The 12,332-nt window shown below is 39.9% G+C and overlaps 1 protein-coding gene across 1 annotated transcript in view; it reads right to left on the bottom strand.

Moving 5' to 3' along the window:
* The window catches only part of LOC306758219 (BMP/retinoic acid-inducible neural-specific protein 3-like), a gene marked incomplete at both ends in the record, with an annotated part of 48,675 nt that overhangs the window by 17,907 nt on the left and 18,436 nt on the right, over nt 1–12,332 (bottom strand). The window lies entirely within an intron of this gene.

Below are 12,332 nucleotides of genomic sequence, written 5' to 3'. Positions count from 1 at the left end.
CCACTTATGGAATGGCTGAAATTAAGGACCAAGCGTAAAACACTTTGAAAACCATATGGTTGGACCTCTGACACCCATTTAAATTGTTGAAATAATGTAGAATATGGGACCTTTAAAGGTAGAGTATGTAAGATTTTCGATATTTTCAAAATAAATTAACTAAAAAAATAACGACAATCATAATTAGATAGGTTTTTAAACATGTAGGTTCCAGTTTGTCCATATTTGATGCGTTATCAAATTACAAGTTTAATTAATGACAAAGACCCTTCTTGAATTTTTTCCGACCAGTAAAAAAAAAAAAAAAAAGTACTTTTTTTCCACCAGTAGGGGGAGTATAAGCCCATTTATTGCAGAGCGGCTCTGAGCTACAGCTCACAAGCGATTCCTGCCCTCATTGGAGCTGGCAAGGAGGAGGGGTGAGGGGTGAGTTTTGCTCATTACTGCCAACCTGTGGTTGTTTGTGGAGGTAGCAGTTCTGTGGTTTTGCTTTAAGTTGGTGGCTTTTGAACTTTGAGTTGAAAACAATCCACAAAGTTCTTCTCCTCTTTGACCTGGAGAAAACGACGTCCATGATTTCCAAAAACAATCTGAAATGTGGAATCCTCAGACCACTTTTCCACATTGCAGCAGTCCATCTGAGATGAGCTCAGGTCCAGAGAAGCCAGCGGGTGTTGGGTGTTATCTGGCTTTGACTTTGCAAAAAGAGTTTTAATTTGGACCTGTAGCTTTTGCTACATACTGTGTTAATGGTTTTCTGACATGGTAATATCCTTTACACAATGATGTTGGTTGATGATGATGATGATGATGGACTGTAGATGAAGAAATCCCTAAGATTTCTGCAACTGTACATAAAGAAATGTCGCTCTTAAACTGTTGAACTGTTTGCACATGCAGTTGTTAAAAAAAAGATAAATCTTACCCCATATTTGCCCGTGAACAACTAAAATTTTCACGGATGCTTCTTTTATACCTAATCATGACACCTACCAGTTAACCTAGCCACCTATGAAAGGCTCCAAACAGGTGTTTTTTTTTAGTGTTCCTTAACTTTTGCTGTCTTTTTGCCTCTGTAACAGGTGTTTGTAATGTGTTGCAGGCATCACATGTAAAATAAGTGAATATTAACCAAAAAATCAGTGTGAACATTGAATATCTTGTTTTTGGAGTGTATTTAATTGACTAGAGTTTGAAAAAAGCATCTCTAGTGTCTGCAATAAAACATTAGTAAATGTAAAATGCCTTGTGTTCTCTTGTTAAATTAGCATATTCTATACAATGACAACTTTGTCTGATCCAGGGTTGTGCTGCTACATTATTTAAATCAGCGTGAAAGAACATAAACCCTCATTAAAAGCATCTTATGCCTCCAAGAAATAAAAAATCTTCAGTTAGAAACACTTTTCCTCTTCAGAGTGGAATATTTTTTCTGATGGGAGATAACAAATTAACTTCCTGCCAAACTGATTCTCTTGTCTGAATAAATCATTTCAAACATGGACATATTTTAAAAGTTAGAAACACAGAAACACATAAACACATACATCACCCTTTATTAGCATAGTTTTCGCTAGAATCCTATTTCTCACTACATCCTGAGTAGCTACCATATGTGATTTTAATGAATGGTTACGAATTGTAGGTTCTGCTTTACATCCCTCATAAAATGTAGCGTTTATCTCGCTCTCGGCCTCTCATTCCCACAGATCTTCAATCTGCCTGAGCTCCACAGCCGCTGCAAAGTGGCAAATGAATGGAAGCCGGTCTGGCTGGAAATTAATGGGATGATATCTTTAATCCATCAAGCTGATGCATAACCAGACTAACGTGTTCTCATTTTAGGGAGGCACTTGTCTTCATCAGTGGCCACTCACTTTAGCATCTACGTTTGCCCCTCGAGCTGATTAATACGTACACTCTAACAGCCACTTCAGATGATAAAATGGATGATTGCTGTTATATACCACAGGACACACAACTGCTGCTCCCTTCTGCCTTTTTACGCTCCTGCTGAAGACCAGGTGATGTCTTAGAGTTCTGGTTTCCTGTTCAGCTCATTAATAATGTGCTATACATCCAGAAGATTGTGCAAAAAAAAAACAAAAAAAAAAAAAAAAACTCAAAGCCTTCCTCTTTGCAGATTTTCATTCCAATCTGTAGTTTGTGTGAGAATCAACTACACCAAAAAGAAAAATGGGAAAACCAGATTTGACAGGGCTGCTTCTTGCCTGCGGCCACATGAGGTGAATTTCCAACTGTCTGGCCAATTTTGCAAATAAGCATTTGCTCTTAATCTACCTGATTAAATAAGCTATGGGTAGAAAGTCCCAGAGCTGGTATTAAGGGATTTGCTAGTCGGAGTTGTCCCCAAGTAAAGTTACCAAACTTTCTTAAATTAAAACTTTGCTTCATATGAATGTCAGCAGAAGAAGGTACCCTTTAAAATTATTTTCTATATCATTTCCATATGCCAGTATGAAGTAGTTTCTCTCCATACCAGCATTTTACATCATTACATTTCCTCAAACCCCAGACAGGATGTTTCTCCTCATTTTAAAACCTGGCCTGAGAAAATATGGGGAGAAAATTTCTCAATTTTTTTTGGGCCCCTTTAACAAAAAATGTGTCAATATTATTGTGTCCACCAGAGGGCAGAAGACAAGAATCAGATTGTTTTCATCATGGTTTCGATCCAAGGTTTTACCATAAAGTGATGCAAAATGTCTCATAAACTCTATGTATAAAATATGTTACATATGGCATTAAGGGTATAATGTCCTCTTCACGTCAGGAATAAGGAGGAGTTAAAGTATCTCAAGGTCTTGTTGACAATTGAGAGACAGACAGAGCTGGAGCGGTGAAACATCATTTGTGTTAAATGAGGAACTGAACCAAAAGGCAAAGCTCTCGATCAACCAGTAAATCTATGATACTTCCATCACTTTAAATTACAAGCAACATCAAGTGCCACTCCTGACAGCTAAAAGCAGAAAACTTCCTGGTTTGATGAGTATCCATGTCAAAGGCCAAGGCTACAATTTACAAAGACTCACTAAAACGGGGAAATAGAAGATGGAAAAACATTGCTGGTCCATTGCAGTCCAGAGGAATGCTTCCTACAACATGTTGAATCCATGGCATGAAGAAATAAAGCAAGTCTGAAAGTAAAGGGACTGCAACCCAGTTGCAAGGGAGATGTTCATACCTTCCTAGAATAACATTAACTGGGAGTTTGCATGAGTTAATATATTTTACTTGAGATACATCCTTGAGATACATACGAATTGTACGAATTGAGTTGATTCAGATGTGTTGATTTCAGGAACTGATCAGAGACTCAATGCTCAGCTGAGGAGCTGTTTTTCTCTGTCTCTTTGTTGGAGGGTTAACACCTGACTGACACACACTTAGAAAACCAACAGCGGGTTCTGGGTCTGTTCATTACACTGGAAGGCATGAATATGTTTATTTAGCCCTACAGTCTGATGGAAATATGAGACTGGTATTACACAAGCCAGATATCTTCAGATCTCTATTTCCTGTGGGAAACTGATTAGTTTGCGTCTCAGCAAGAAACTCTCAAGACATCTGCTAACACAAATAGCTCTTTGCAAAGCTAGATATGTGGCCCCATTATGAACTAGATTCGAGCTGGCCTCAGTCCAGAGCGCCATCTTTAACAGGTATAGAATAATTCTTCATGTTTCTTATTGTTATTTTACACAGTTTTTGTGATTTGTATGAATTTATGCCTGTTTTACAATCCCTCCAACTACATAGAACACAGTTAGAGTACACAGCAGAAGTGGATATACTCTCAGTTTTTCACCATTTTAAAAAAAAACTGAAGTAGCCCAGAAAACATTGTTCTAGAAAAGTAACATGTAAGACTACTCTGTTTAGTTTACTGCAAAAATCCATCAGTATATCTGCTTATTGTCACAAAATTTCTGCTCTTCAGTTTCATGGAGGAAGAGTAATGAAAGGACTAAATAGATAATGGCACACAGACTGGTGAGAGACATGCTCATAGACATATATACATATAGCTTTATTATGTCTATGTTCAGACTGAAGTTATTGCAGCTGATGGCTAACTGCACCAGTGTAGCATAGCTAACCTTAGCCGGGCTGATGGCAACACAGCTACAAGTGTAGGGACGTTTGTAATTGTCAAAACAGCATCATAGGGGTATACACAGAAGTGTGTATACTCAATGCTGACTGAAAAAGAAGTACGTATACTAGGTCTGGGCGATTTATCGGATTTTTATCTCAATTATGATCTAATCGAGCGTCTCTGGCGTTGCAGCGCTGTGCTGTAAACTCCTCCCACAGCCGCTTTGCTTTCATTCAGACACTGTTGCCAACTTGGAGACTTTCTCGCTAAATCTGGCAACTTTTTTGGTTTAAAGCAAAAAATCTTGCAATTTTTCCTTTATTATTAGAGTTATTAGAGACTTTTCTGGTGTTTTGGCGAATGACTTGAAGACACATATTGTTCTGCAGTTACTGTAAGGAAGGAGCAGCGGGAGCCTCTCCCGTCCTAAAGCACTCCCAGGCGGCCAGTCTCAGTCGGCTCCGGCTGCAGGTCCATGTAGAATAACTGCAGTAGGTTGTGGAAGTTCACCTAAACATAGTTTATACCATTGTCAGTGACAACTGGCTGCATTAATTTAGTGTGAACGCAACACTGTAATATCCCTCCATTACGGAGCGTTACCATAGCAACTGGTTCAGATCAGCTGTCTTTTAACAGGTGAATGAGAAAAACGCGCAGCAGCCTGACAGCGGTTGTTTGGCATAAAAACCACATCCAGACCAACATGAAATAGTTCCTGGACTTCAGCAAATGTTGTAGACAAAAAATACAAATTTGTTATAAAATGTTTACTGTGTGGGACCATGGTATAAGCGGATTAAACAACTCGGAAGCGTGTGTTAGAGGGTTATAACGCCCGATGCCGAGTCAGGAACACCACGACGGGCAGCGTTGTTTAATCCTTACTTATATTTATCTATTCAGTTTACATCAGTATTTGCACTTTGTCAAGACAAAGCTTCGTGTAACTTGTTTGTTTTCTAAAATATGTGGAATCCTAAAGACATTTGTTTTTAAAAAATCACGGTTTAATGTAAAAAAAAAAAATCATGTTAAAGATAAAAGGATAATCATGGTAAATAATCAAGATCTCAATTTCAGTCAAAATAATCGTGATTATAATTTTTGCTAAAATCAAGCAGCCCTAGCGTGTACTCTGTATATCTGCGTATACCCTGCACTACACCACTGGTACACAGGATTCAGTGTGTGCTATGGTTCTGGTTTCCATATAGTATACAACTTTATCAACAGTTCATTTGTAACATCTTATGGCATTTTTAGACAGTTTAAATATTAGAAAAGTGGAAATAAACATCGGCACTTTTGGATTTAGCATGTTTAATGTGCAGGCATTCTCTTAAAATGAACTGTTATGATACTGTTGCAGCAGATTTTGCAATAGTTTCCATTCTAAACAAGTATGTATTGCTAGCAAAGTACATGGTTTTGAAAACAGCCCAAATCTTTTGATCCTTGCTGCTAGCTTCTGCAAAAATTACTGCAAAGCCTGACCCCTTAAAGCTGGGGTAGGTAATGTTGGGGAGCTAGCAAGATATGAAAGCGGCGCCCTGTCTTGGCTCCTCCCCCTCTGGTTCTGCTCCTTACGTGATCCAAGGTTTTTTTTATTCGCAGCTTTTTCCACCAACGATTTTCTCTTTCTCGGCTGTTTAGCAGGAGGAGGCAAATAAACCGAGCCGGGTCGGGAAATCCTTCCTGCATTTTCTCAGCCACGTTGTCCTTCCGAGTTTCTTCTTCACTACTTTGTATTTTCATCCTAACACGCTGTTTATATGCAGGGTGTGGCTATCAGGTTTGCAATGCTGGAGGGGGAGGAGGGGAGCCAGGAGAAGAAGCTTACAAAATATAAGAAATGAACAACTTCATTTCTGTCCGAACGTTTTGATTGGTCAGAGTTTTTACAGATTTACAGTAAACTGAGAGGTCTAACTATATTTCTTATTGTTTGTGATGACAACATGTACAGACTACTATCAGTCGGCTCTCTATTGGGTTTCCCAAGTGACTGCAAAGTGACTGACAACATGGGGTGAAGTATCATTAATATGTGGAATAATCTGAGCTGTAGGGTGCTCTGTGTTGTCTTCATGCTGTTGCTTGTTCTTTAGCTTTGTCCTGGTGTTAAATGGACAAAATTCAAACTATGTAAAGTGTTGTGGCCTACTGCTATGCGACGGATGAAATGAGGTGTACATAATGCTGTCCAGCTGACTGCCCTGTGTAGCTCTTGTTCATGCTTACTGCCCATGGTTTTAAGCTAACATACAAACGAACCAAAATGCTAACATTGTGTTATGAAGACCATTGTCCAAGAATTCAGTTGATATGTGAGTTCACACACTACCTACCATAAAAAACTTTTTCTATGTAATGACATAAATCCTTTTACATTGTCAACAAATATCTGAGCAGGATTTGAACCAGAGAAATATCAGCTCAGCGCCACATCATCACCAACCATCTGCTGCTACAGACAATCTTCTTTGTGGTCAAACAAATGAAAAATGGCTGAAGCGGTTGGGACCTTTTAATAACAAATCCTTTCTTTCTGCTCCTCACACCATTTGATTTTTTTTTTTTTTTTTTTTTTTTGTTGTTGTTATCACGTCAGCCTTTACAGAAAAGACAAGTGGATGACATGTTACACCACATGCCCAAATGTATGGAATATTTGCATGTGATCTGTATATGAAGAACTTGTGAACCACATGGACATTACATGAGGTTCACATGTGAATGACATACGACAGCCCATATTCCCACATGTGCATGACATGTCTCAAACATAAACATTCACACGTGATCTACATGTGGTTTCCATGTTCTTCATATGTGAATTACATGTAAATCACATGTAAACTACATATAGTTTGTGTGAATCAGATGTGTGAAACCTATGTGAACCCCATGTCATTTACATGTGGTTTACATGTTTGTCACATGTGACAGACATAGCAGTTTAATGTGAATCGTGTACATCAAACATGTGATTCACAAATGATTTACAAGTGATTCGCATGTGGATCGCATGAGACTGTTCCAAAAGCACATCTGGTTCGTATGTGCATGTGAATATGGAGCACATGTGGGTTGTCTGTCATGGATTCCTATGTGTGTTGTGTGTAAACCAATCAGCTCGTGTTGTTTTATCTGTGGTGACCTGCAGGAGAAGTCCAATCCATGTCATCTTCATCAAGAGGAAAAAAGAGCTCTGCGAAAAAGTGATTTATGAACCTTCAACTTTTTATCATGACTGCAAAATTCTTGACTTGCTTTATCCTTTGTGGCTTTACGAAGAACCAAAAGCTTTTCATTAATCAGGAAGCAGCAAACAATCTGTGCTGCAGGCAGAGAGGTTGACCAAGACACACATGACGATAGAAGAAACCCTGCTATAACGGCCAGTGCGTTCCACCCTGGTTGTATACTTTTCAGCCCTCTCCCACCGACCAGCAGCTTGTTGTCCATCAGGACCAAAACGTCACGCCACGGAAACAGTTTGCTGTTTGAGTAATCAATAAAGCTCTTCATAACTTATGCCTCTGCACAATAAAAACTCACATAATAACTCATCACACTGCTGTTTAACTTCATATTCTCATCTTGCTTTATATTTTATGCACGAGCTTCCCTTTGCACTACAAATAAACCTACCATCCTTTTACAATTCATGCCATGTCCATGCTGTTTATTTTCTGTCTTCGCTTTTTTTTGTTTTGTTCTCTTTTTTTCTTGTTTTTGCACCACTGCTCCAACAAACTTTGCTTGCAGGTGCAGGTTTACTTGGCAGTCATCCCATTCTGATTTTGGTTCTATTCAAACGTGAGTGGAAGGAGTGGGCTTCTGCTTGCATCATTTAATACTACTCCATCAAGGATGCACAATTTTAACTTCTTCATCACAAGAGCCCCATGGCCTGTATGAGTGTTGGGATACATCTGTGAAGTATAATTAGTTATCCAGTCTGGTATCTGAAAAAGGTCAAATGATATGAGATGCCAAATGAGCCCAAACAACACATTTGGACTTTCTTCCTGGGCACACCGGTGTTTTATCATCTACATGTCTTGTTACTAATCAGACATTGCTTTACTTATTCCTGTAGGTGAATTCTACTACTTTTCTGTTAGTCATAGATAACTTTCACTCAATGAGTGTACTTTTAATTTTTCTGATGCAAAATTTTTTACAGTGTTTAAAGGTTATTTACTCTTATCTTTACACATCATATAGATACAAACTCACGTGTCTTTACTTTATTCTGAATCCAAGATAAAGTACATGAGTACAGGTGAGTAGTTTTGGACAGAAACAAAACAGTTCATGTGATGACGAGTTTAAAAAACAATGAAACAGTCTTAATTCCACAGTCCTCTGTTTCTGGTTATGTTACACAAGTATAACTTCTTTCTATGAACATATCTGAATGTGCCTATAGAGGATCAGTAGTCTCTTCTCGTGATGCGTCATCTCAGGTTCATGGATAACACAACCTTAGGGGAAATGATCTCAACTCCAAAATGAACCTTTCCTTTCCTGTAAGAATAAACTTATTGCTAAAATAAGCAGCAACTATTACTCAGTAGGAAGGGAGGTGTTAGCATTCTCCAGGCTGGCTCGGGGGAATGATTATGGAGAGGAAGCGGCAGAGACTTTTGGAAATGAGGACAGTTAGTTGCAGGACTAATCTTTGCCTCAGTTTATAGGATTAAAAACTTGTTCTACTGTTTGACTTGAGCAAGTGAAGACTCTCCATGTTAATGTGACGACTGAACTCGGTCCCTGTACAGGAGCTGTGGGGAACAATTATTTTTCTTCTGGTGCGGTGCTTTTACGCTTCCCTCAGGCAAGCTGCTACAGCCAACGGGCCAAATCTTTCAGTCAAACAATATTATTTATATTTAGACAAAAGCTATTCTTTATTTCACTAAGTTTTAGCTTTTGGAAATGTTACGGTCATATTAGCAGATTCATTGTTTTCTGTAATAACACGAAGTCATTTTACAACCTTTCAAACAAAATAAAATATGTTCATTGCATAAAGTCAAATCTTTTCCAACACTAACATAAATGTGCACAACTGTAAAGGAAAAGAAACAATTACTTTTACAATTTTTACAGGAATAAACGATTGTTTGAATGAGACTGTGAATGAAATGAGAATCAGCTGCCTGTGCACTGTAAAAACAAGTTGAGTGAAGTTAAAAAAGTAAAGAATCCAGCCGCAAAGCTTTTATTTCAGCTCAGGTTCAGGTGCTGTGTGTAAATTAAGAAAAAAGACATTAGTTGAGCAATTTTAATGAATTGCAGCAATTGGCAAGAAAGAAATGAATGAAGTTCATCCAACTTAACTTTTTTAAGCAGGAATTTGTTCAACCTAATAATTTTATTGGAATACACTTAATTCAGTTGCTTGTTCCCAATTGAAGAAATTCATTTACATCAGATAAACTATTCTGTCTAATTTCTATACAGACTAACTCAGATAGTAGTTTTAATTTGATTAAGTTACAATAAATATTTAGGTATGAAATATCTTTAGTGAAAATATCTTTAAAAACTTGTTTTAACAGTCTGCTTCCGCTTAAAATCAGGAGTAAATCTAAACAGTTGTCTCCACTTTGTTCAGGTTATTACTTTGTGGCTGTAGCTTATAAGTGATCCTGTACCATAATTTCTATTAAAATGGATTGACAGTGGTTTTTTTTTATTTTTAGATATAGCTGCCTTTCTGAGTTTCCACTTTCAGGATAATATGTACATGTCCACTTAGCATTTTAAAAAAGAGGACAAATTGTCCTGTTGATGTTACAGGTCAGTGGAAAATGGGCATTTCAATTCAATTCAATTCAACTTAATTTATATAGCGTCAAATCACAGCAATGCCATCTCAAGACGCTTTCCAGACAGGAAAAAAAAACATAATGAAAGCCAATTCATAATAGCCTATATAAGGAAACCAACAGACTGGTTGGAGATGATAGAAAGATGACAGGAAGCCAAACAAGCACTGGCTCCAACCAAGATATGCATTACATCATCTCTAAACACACAACGAGTCCAATCTTGAAACAGATGGTCTCCAGCAGCAGAAGACCACACTGGGCACCACTCCTCTCAGCTAAGAACAGGAAACTGAGGCTCCAACGCAAAACATGAAAGCATGAATCCATCCTGCCTTGTGTCAATAGTTCAGGCTACTTCTGATGGAAACTTCCAGCAGGATGATGCACCATGTCACAAAGCTCACATCATCTCCACCATGATGATGGGTTCACTGTCCTCCAACGGCCTCCACAGTCACCAGATCTACATCCAGCAGAGCAGCTTCGGGACGTGGTGGAACGGGGGATTCTCATCATGATGAGGTGGAACGGGAGATTCTCATCATGATGAGGTGGAACGGGAGATTCTCATCATGATGTGGTGGAACGGGAGATTCTCATGGTGACGAGGTGGAACGGGAGATTCTCATCATGATGTGGTGGAACGGGGGATTCTCATCATGATGAGGTGGAACGGGAGATTCTCATCATGATGAGGTGGAACGGGGGATTCTCATCATGATGAGGTGGAACGGGGGATTCTCATCATGATGAGGTGGAACGGGAGATTCTCATCATGATGTGGTGGAACGGGAGATTCTCATCATGATGAGGTGGAACGGGAGATTCTCATCATGATGTGGTGGAACGGGAGATTCTCATGGTGACGAGGTGGAACGGGAGATTCTCATCATGATGTGGTGGAACGGGGGATTCTCATCATGATGAGGTGGAACGGGAGATTCTCATCATGATGAGGTGGAACGGGGGATTCTCATCATGATGAGGTGGAACGGGAGATTCTCATCATGATGTGGTGGAACGGGAGATTCTCATCATGATGTGGTGGAACGGGAGATTCTCATCATGATGAGGTGGAACGGGGGATTCTCATCATGATGAGGTGGAACGGGAGATTCTCATCATGATGAGGTGGAACGGGGGATTCTCATCATGATGAGGTGGAACGGGAGATTCTCATCATGATGAGGTGGAACGGGAGATTCTCATCGTGATGAGGTGGAACGGGAGATTCTCATCGTGATGAGGTGGAACGGGAGATTCTCATCATGATGAGGTGGAACGGGAGATTCTCATCATGATGAGGTGGAACGGGAAATTCTCATCATGATGAGGTGGAACGGGAGATTCTCATGGTGATGAGGTGGAACGGGAGATTCTCATGGTGATGAGGTGGAACGGGAGATTCTCATCATGATGAGGTGGAACGGGAGATTCTCATGGTGATGAGGTGGAACGGGAGATTCTCATCATGATGAGGTGGAACGGGAGATTCTCATCATGATGAGGTAGAACGGGAAATTCTCATCATGATGAGGTGGAACGGGAGATTCTCATGGTGATGAGGTGGAACGGGAGATTCTCATGGTGATGAGGTGGAACGGGAGATTCTCATCATGATGAGGTGGAACGGGAGATTCTCATGGTGATGAGGTGGAACGGGAGATTCTCATCATGATGAGGTGGAACGGGAGATTCTCATCATGATGAGGTGGAACGGGAGGTTCTCATGGTGATGAGGTGGAACGGGAGATTCTCATCATGATGTGGTGGAACGGGAGATTCTCATCATGATGAGGTGGAACGGGAAATTCTCATCATGATGAGGTGGAACGGGAGATTCTCATGGTGATGAGGTGGAACGGGAGATTCTCATCATGATGAGGTGGAACGGGAGATTCTCATCATGATGAGGTGGAACGGGAAATTCTCATCATGATGAGGTGGAACGGGAGATTCTCATGGTGATGAGGTGGAACGGGAGATTCTCATCATGATGAGGTGGAACGGGAGATGATGAGGTGGAACGGGAGATTCTCATGGTGATGAGGTGGAACGGGAGATTCTCATCATGATGAGGTGGAACGGGAGATTCTCATCATGATGAGGTGGAACAGGAGATTCTCAAGGTGATAAGGTGGAACGGGAGATTCTCATCATGATGAGGTGGAACGAGAGATTCTCATGGTGATTAGGTGGAATGGGAGATTCTCATCATGATGAGGTGGAACGGGAGATTCTCATGGTGATGAGGTGGAATGGGAAATTCTCATCATGATGAGGTGGAACAGGAGATTCTCATCATGATGAGGTGGAACGAGAGATTCTCATGGTGATTAGGTGGAATGGGAGATTCTCAT

This window comes from Telmatherina bonti (genome assembly GCF_933228915.1).
Source record: "Telmatherina bonti genome assembly, chromosome: 7".
NCBI classification, from domain to species: domain Eukaryota; kingdom Metazoa; phylum Chordata; class Actinopteri; order Atheriniformes; family Telmatherinidae; genus Telmatherina; species Telmatherina bonti.
Note: the sequence above shows the minus strand (reverse complement) of the source record. Positions and strands in the feature narration are given on the sequence as shown.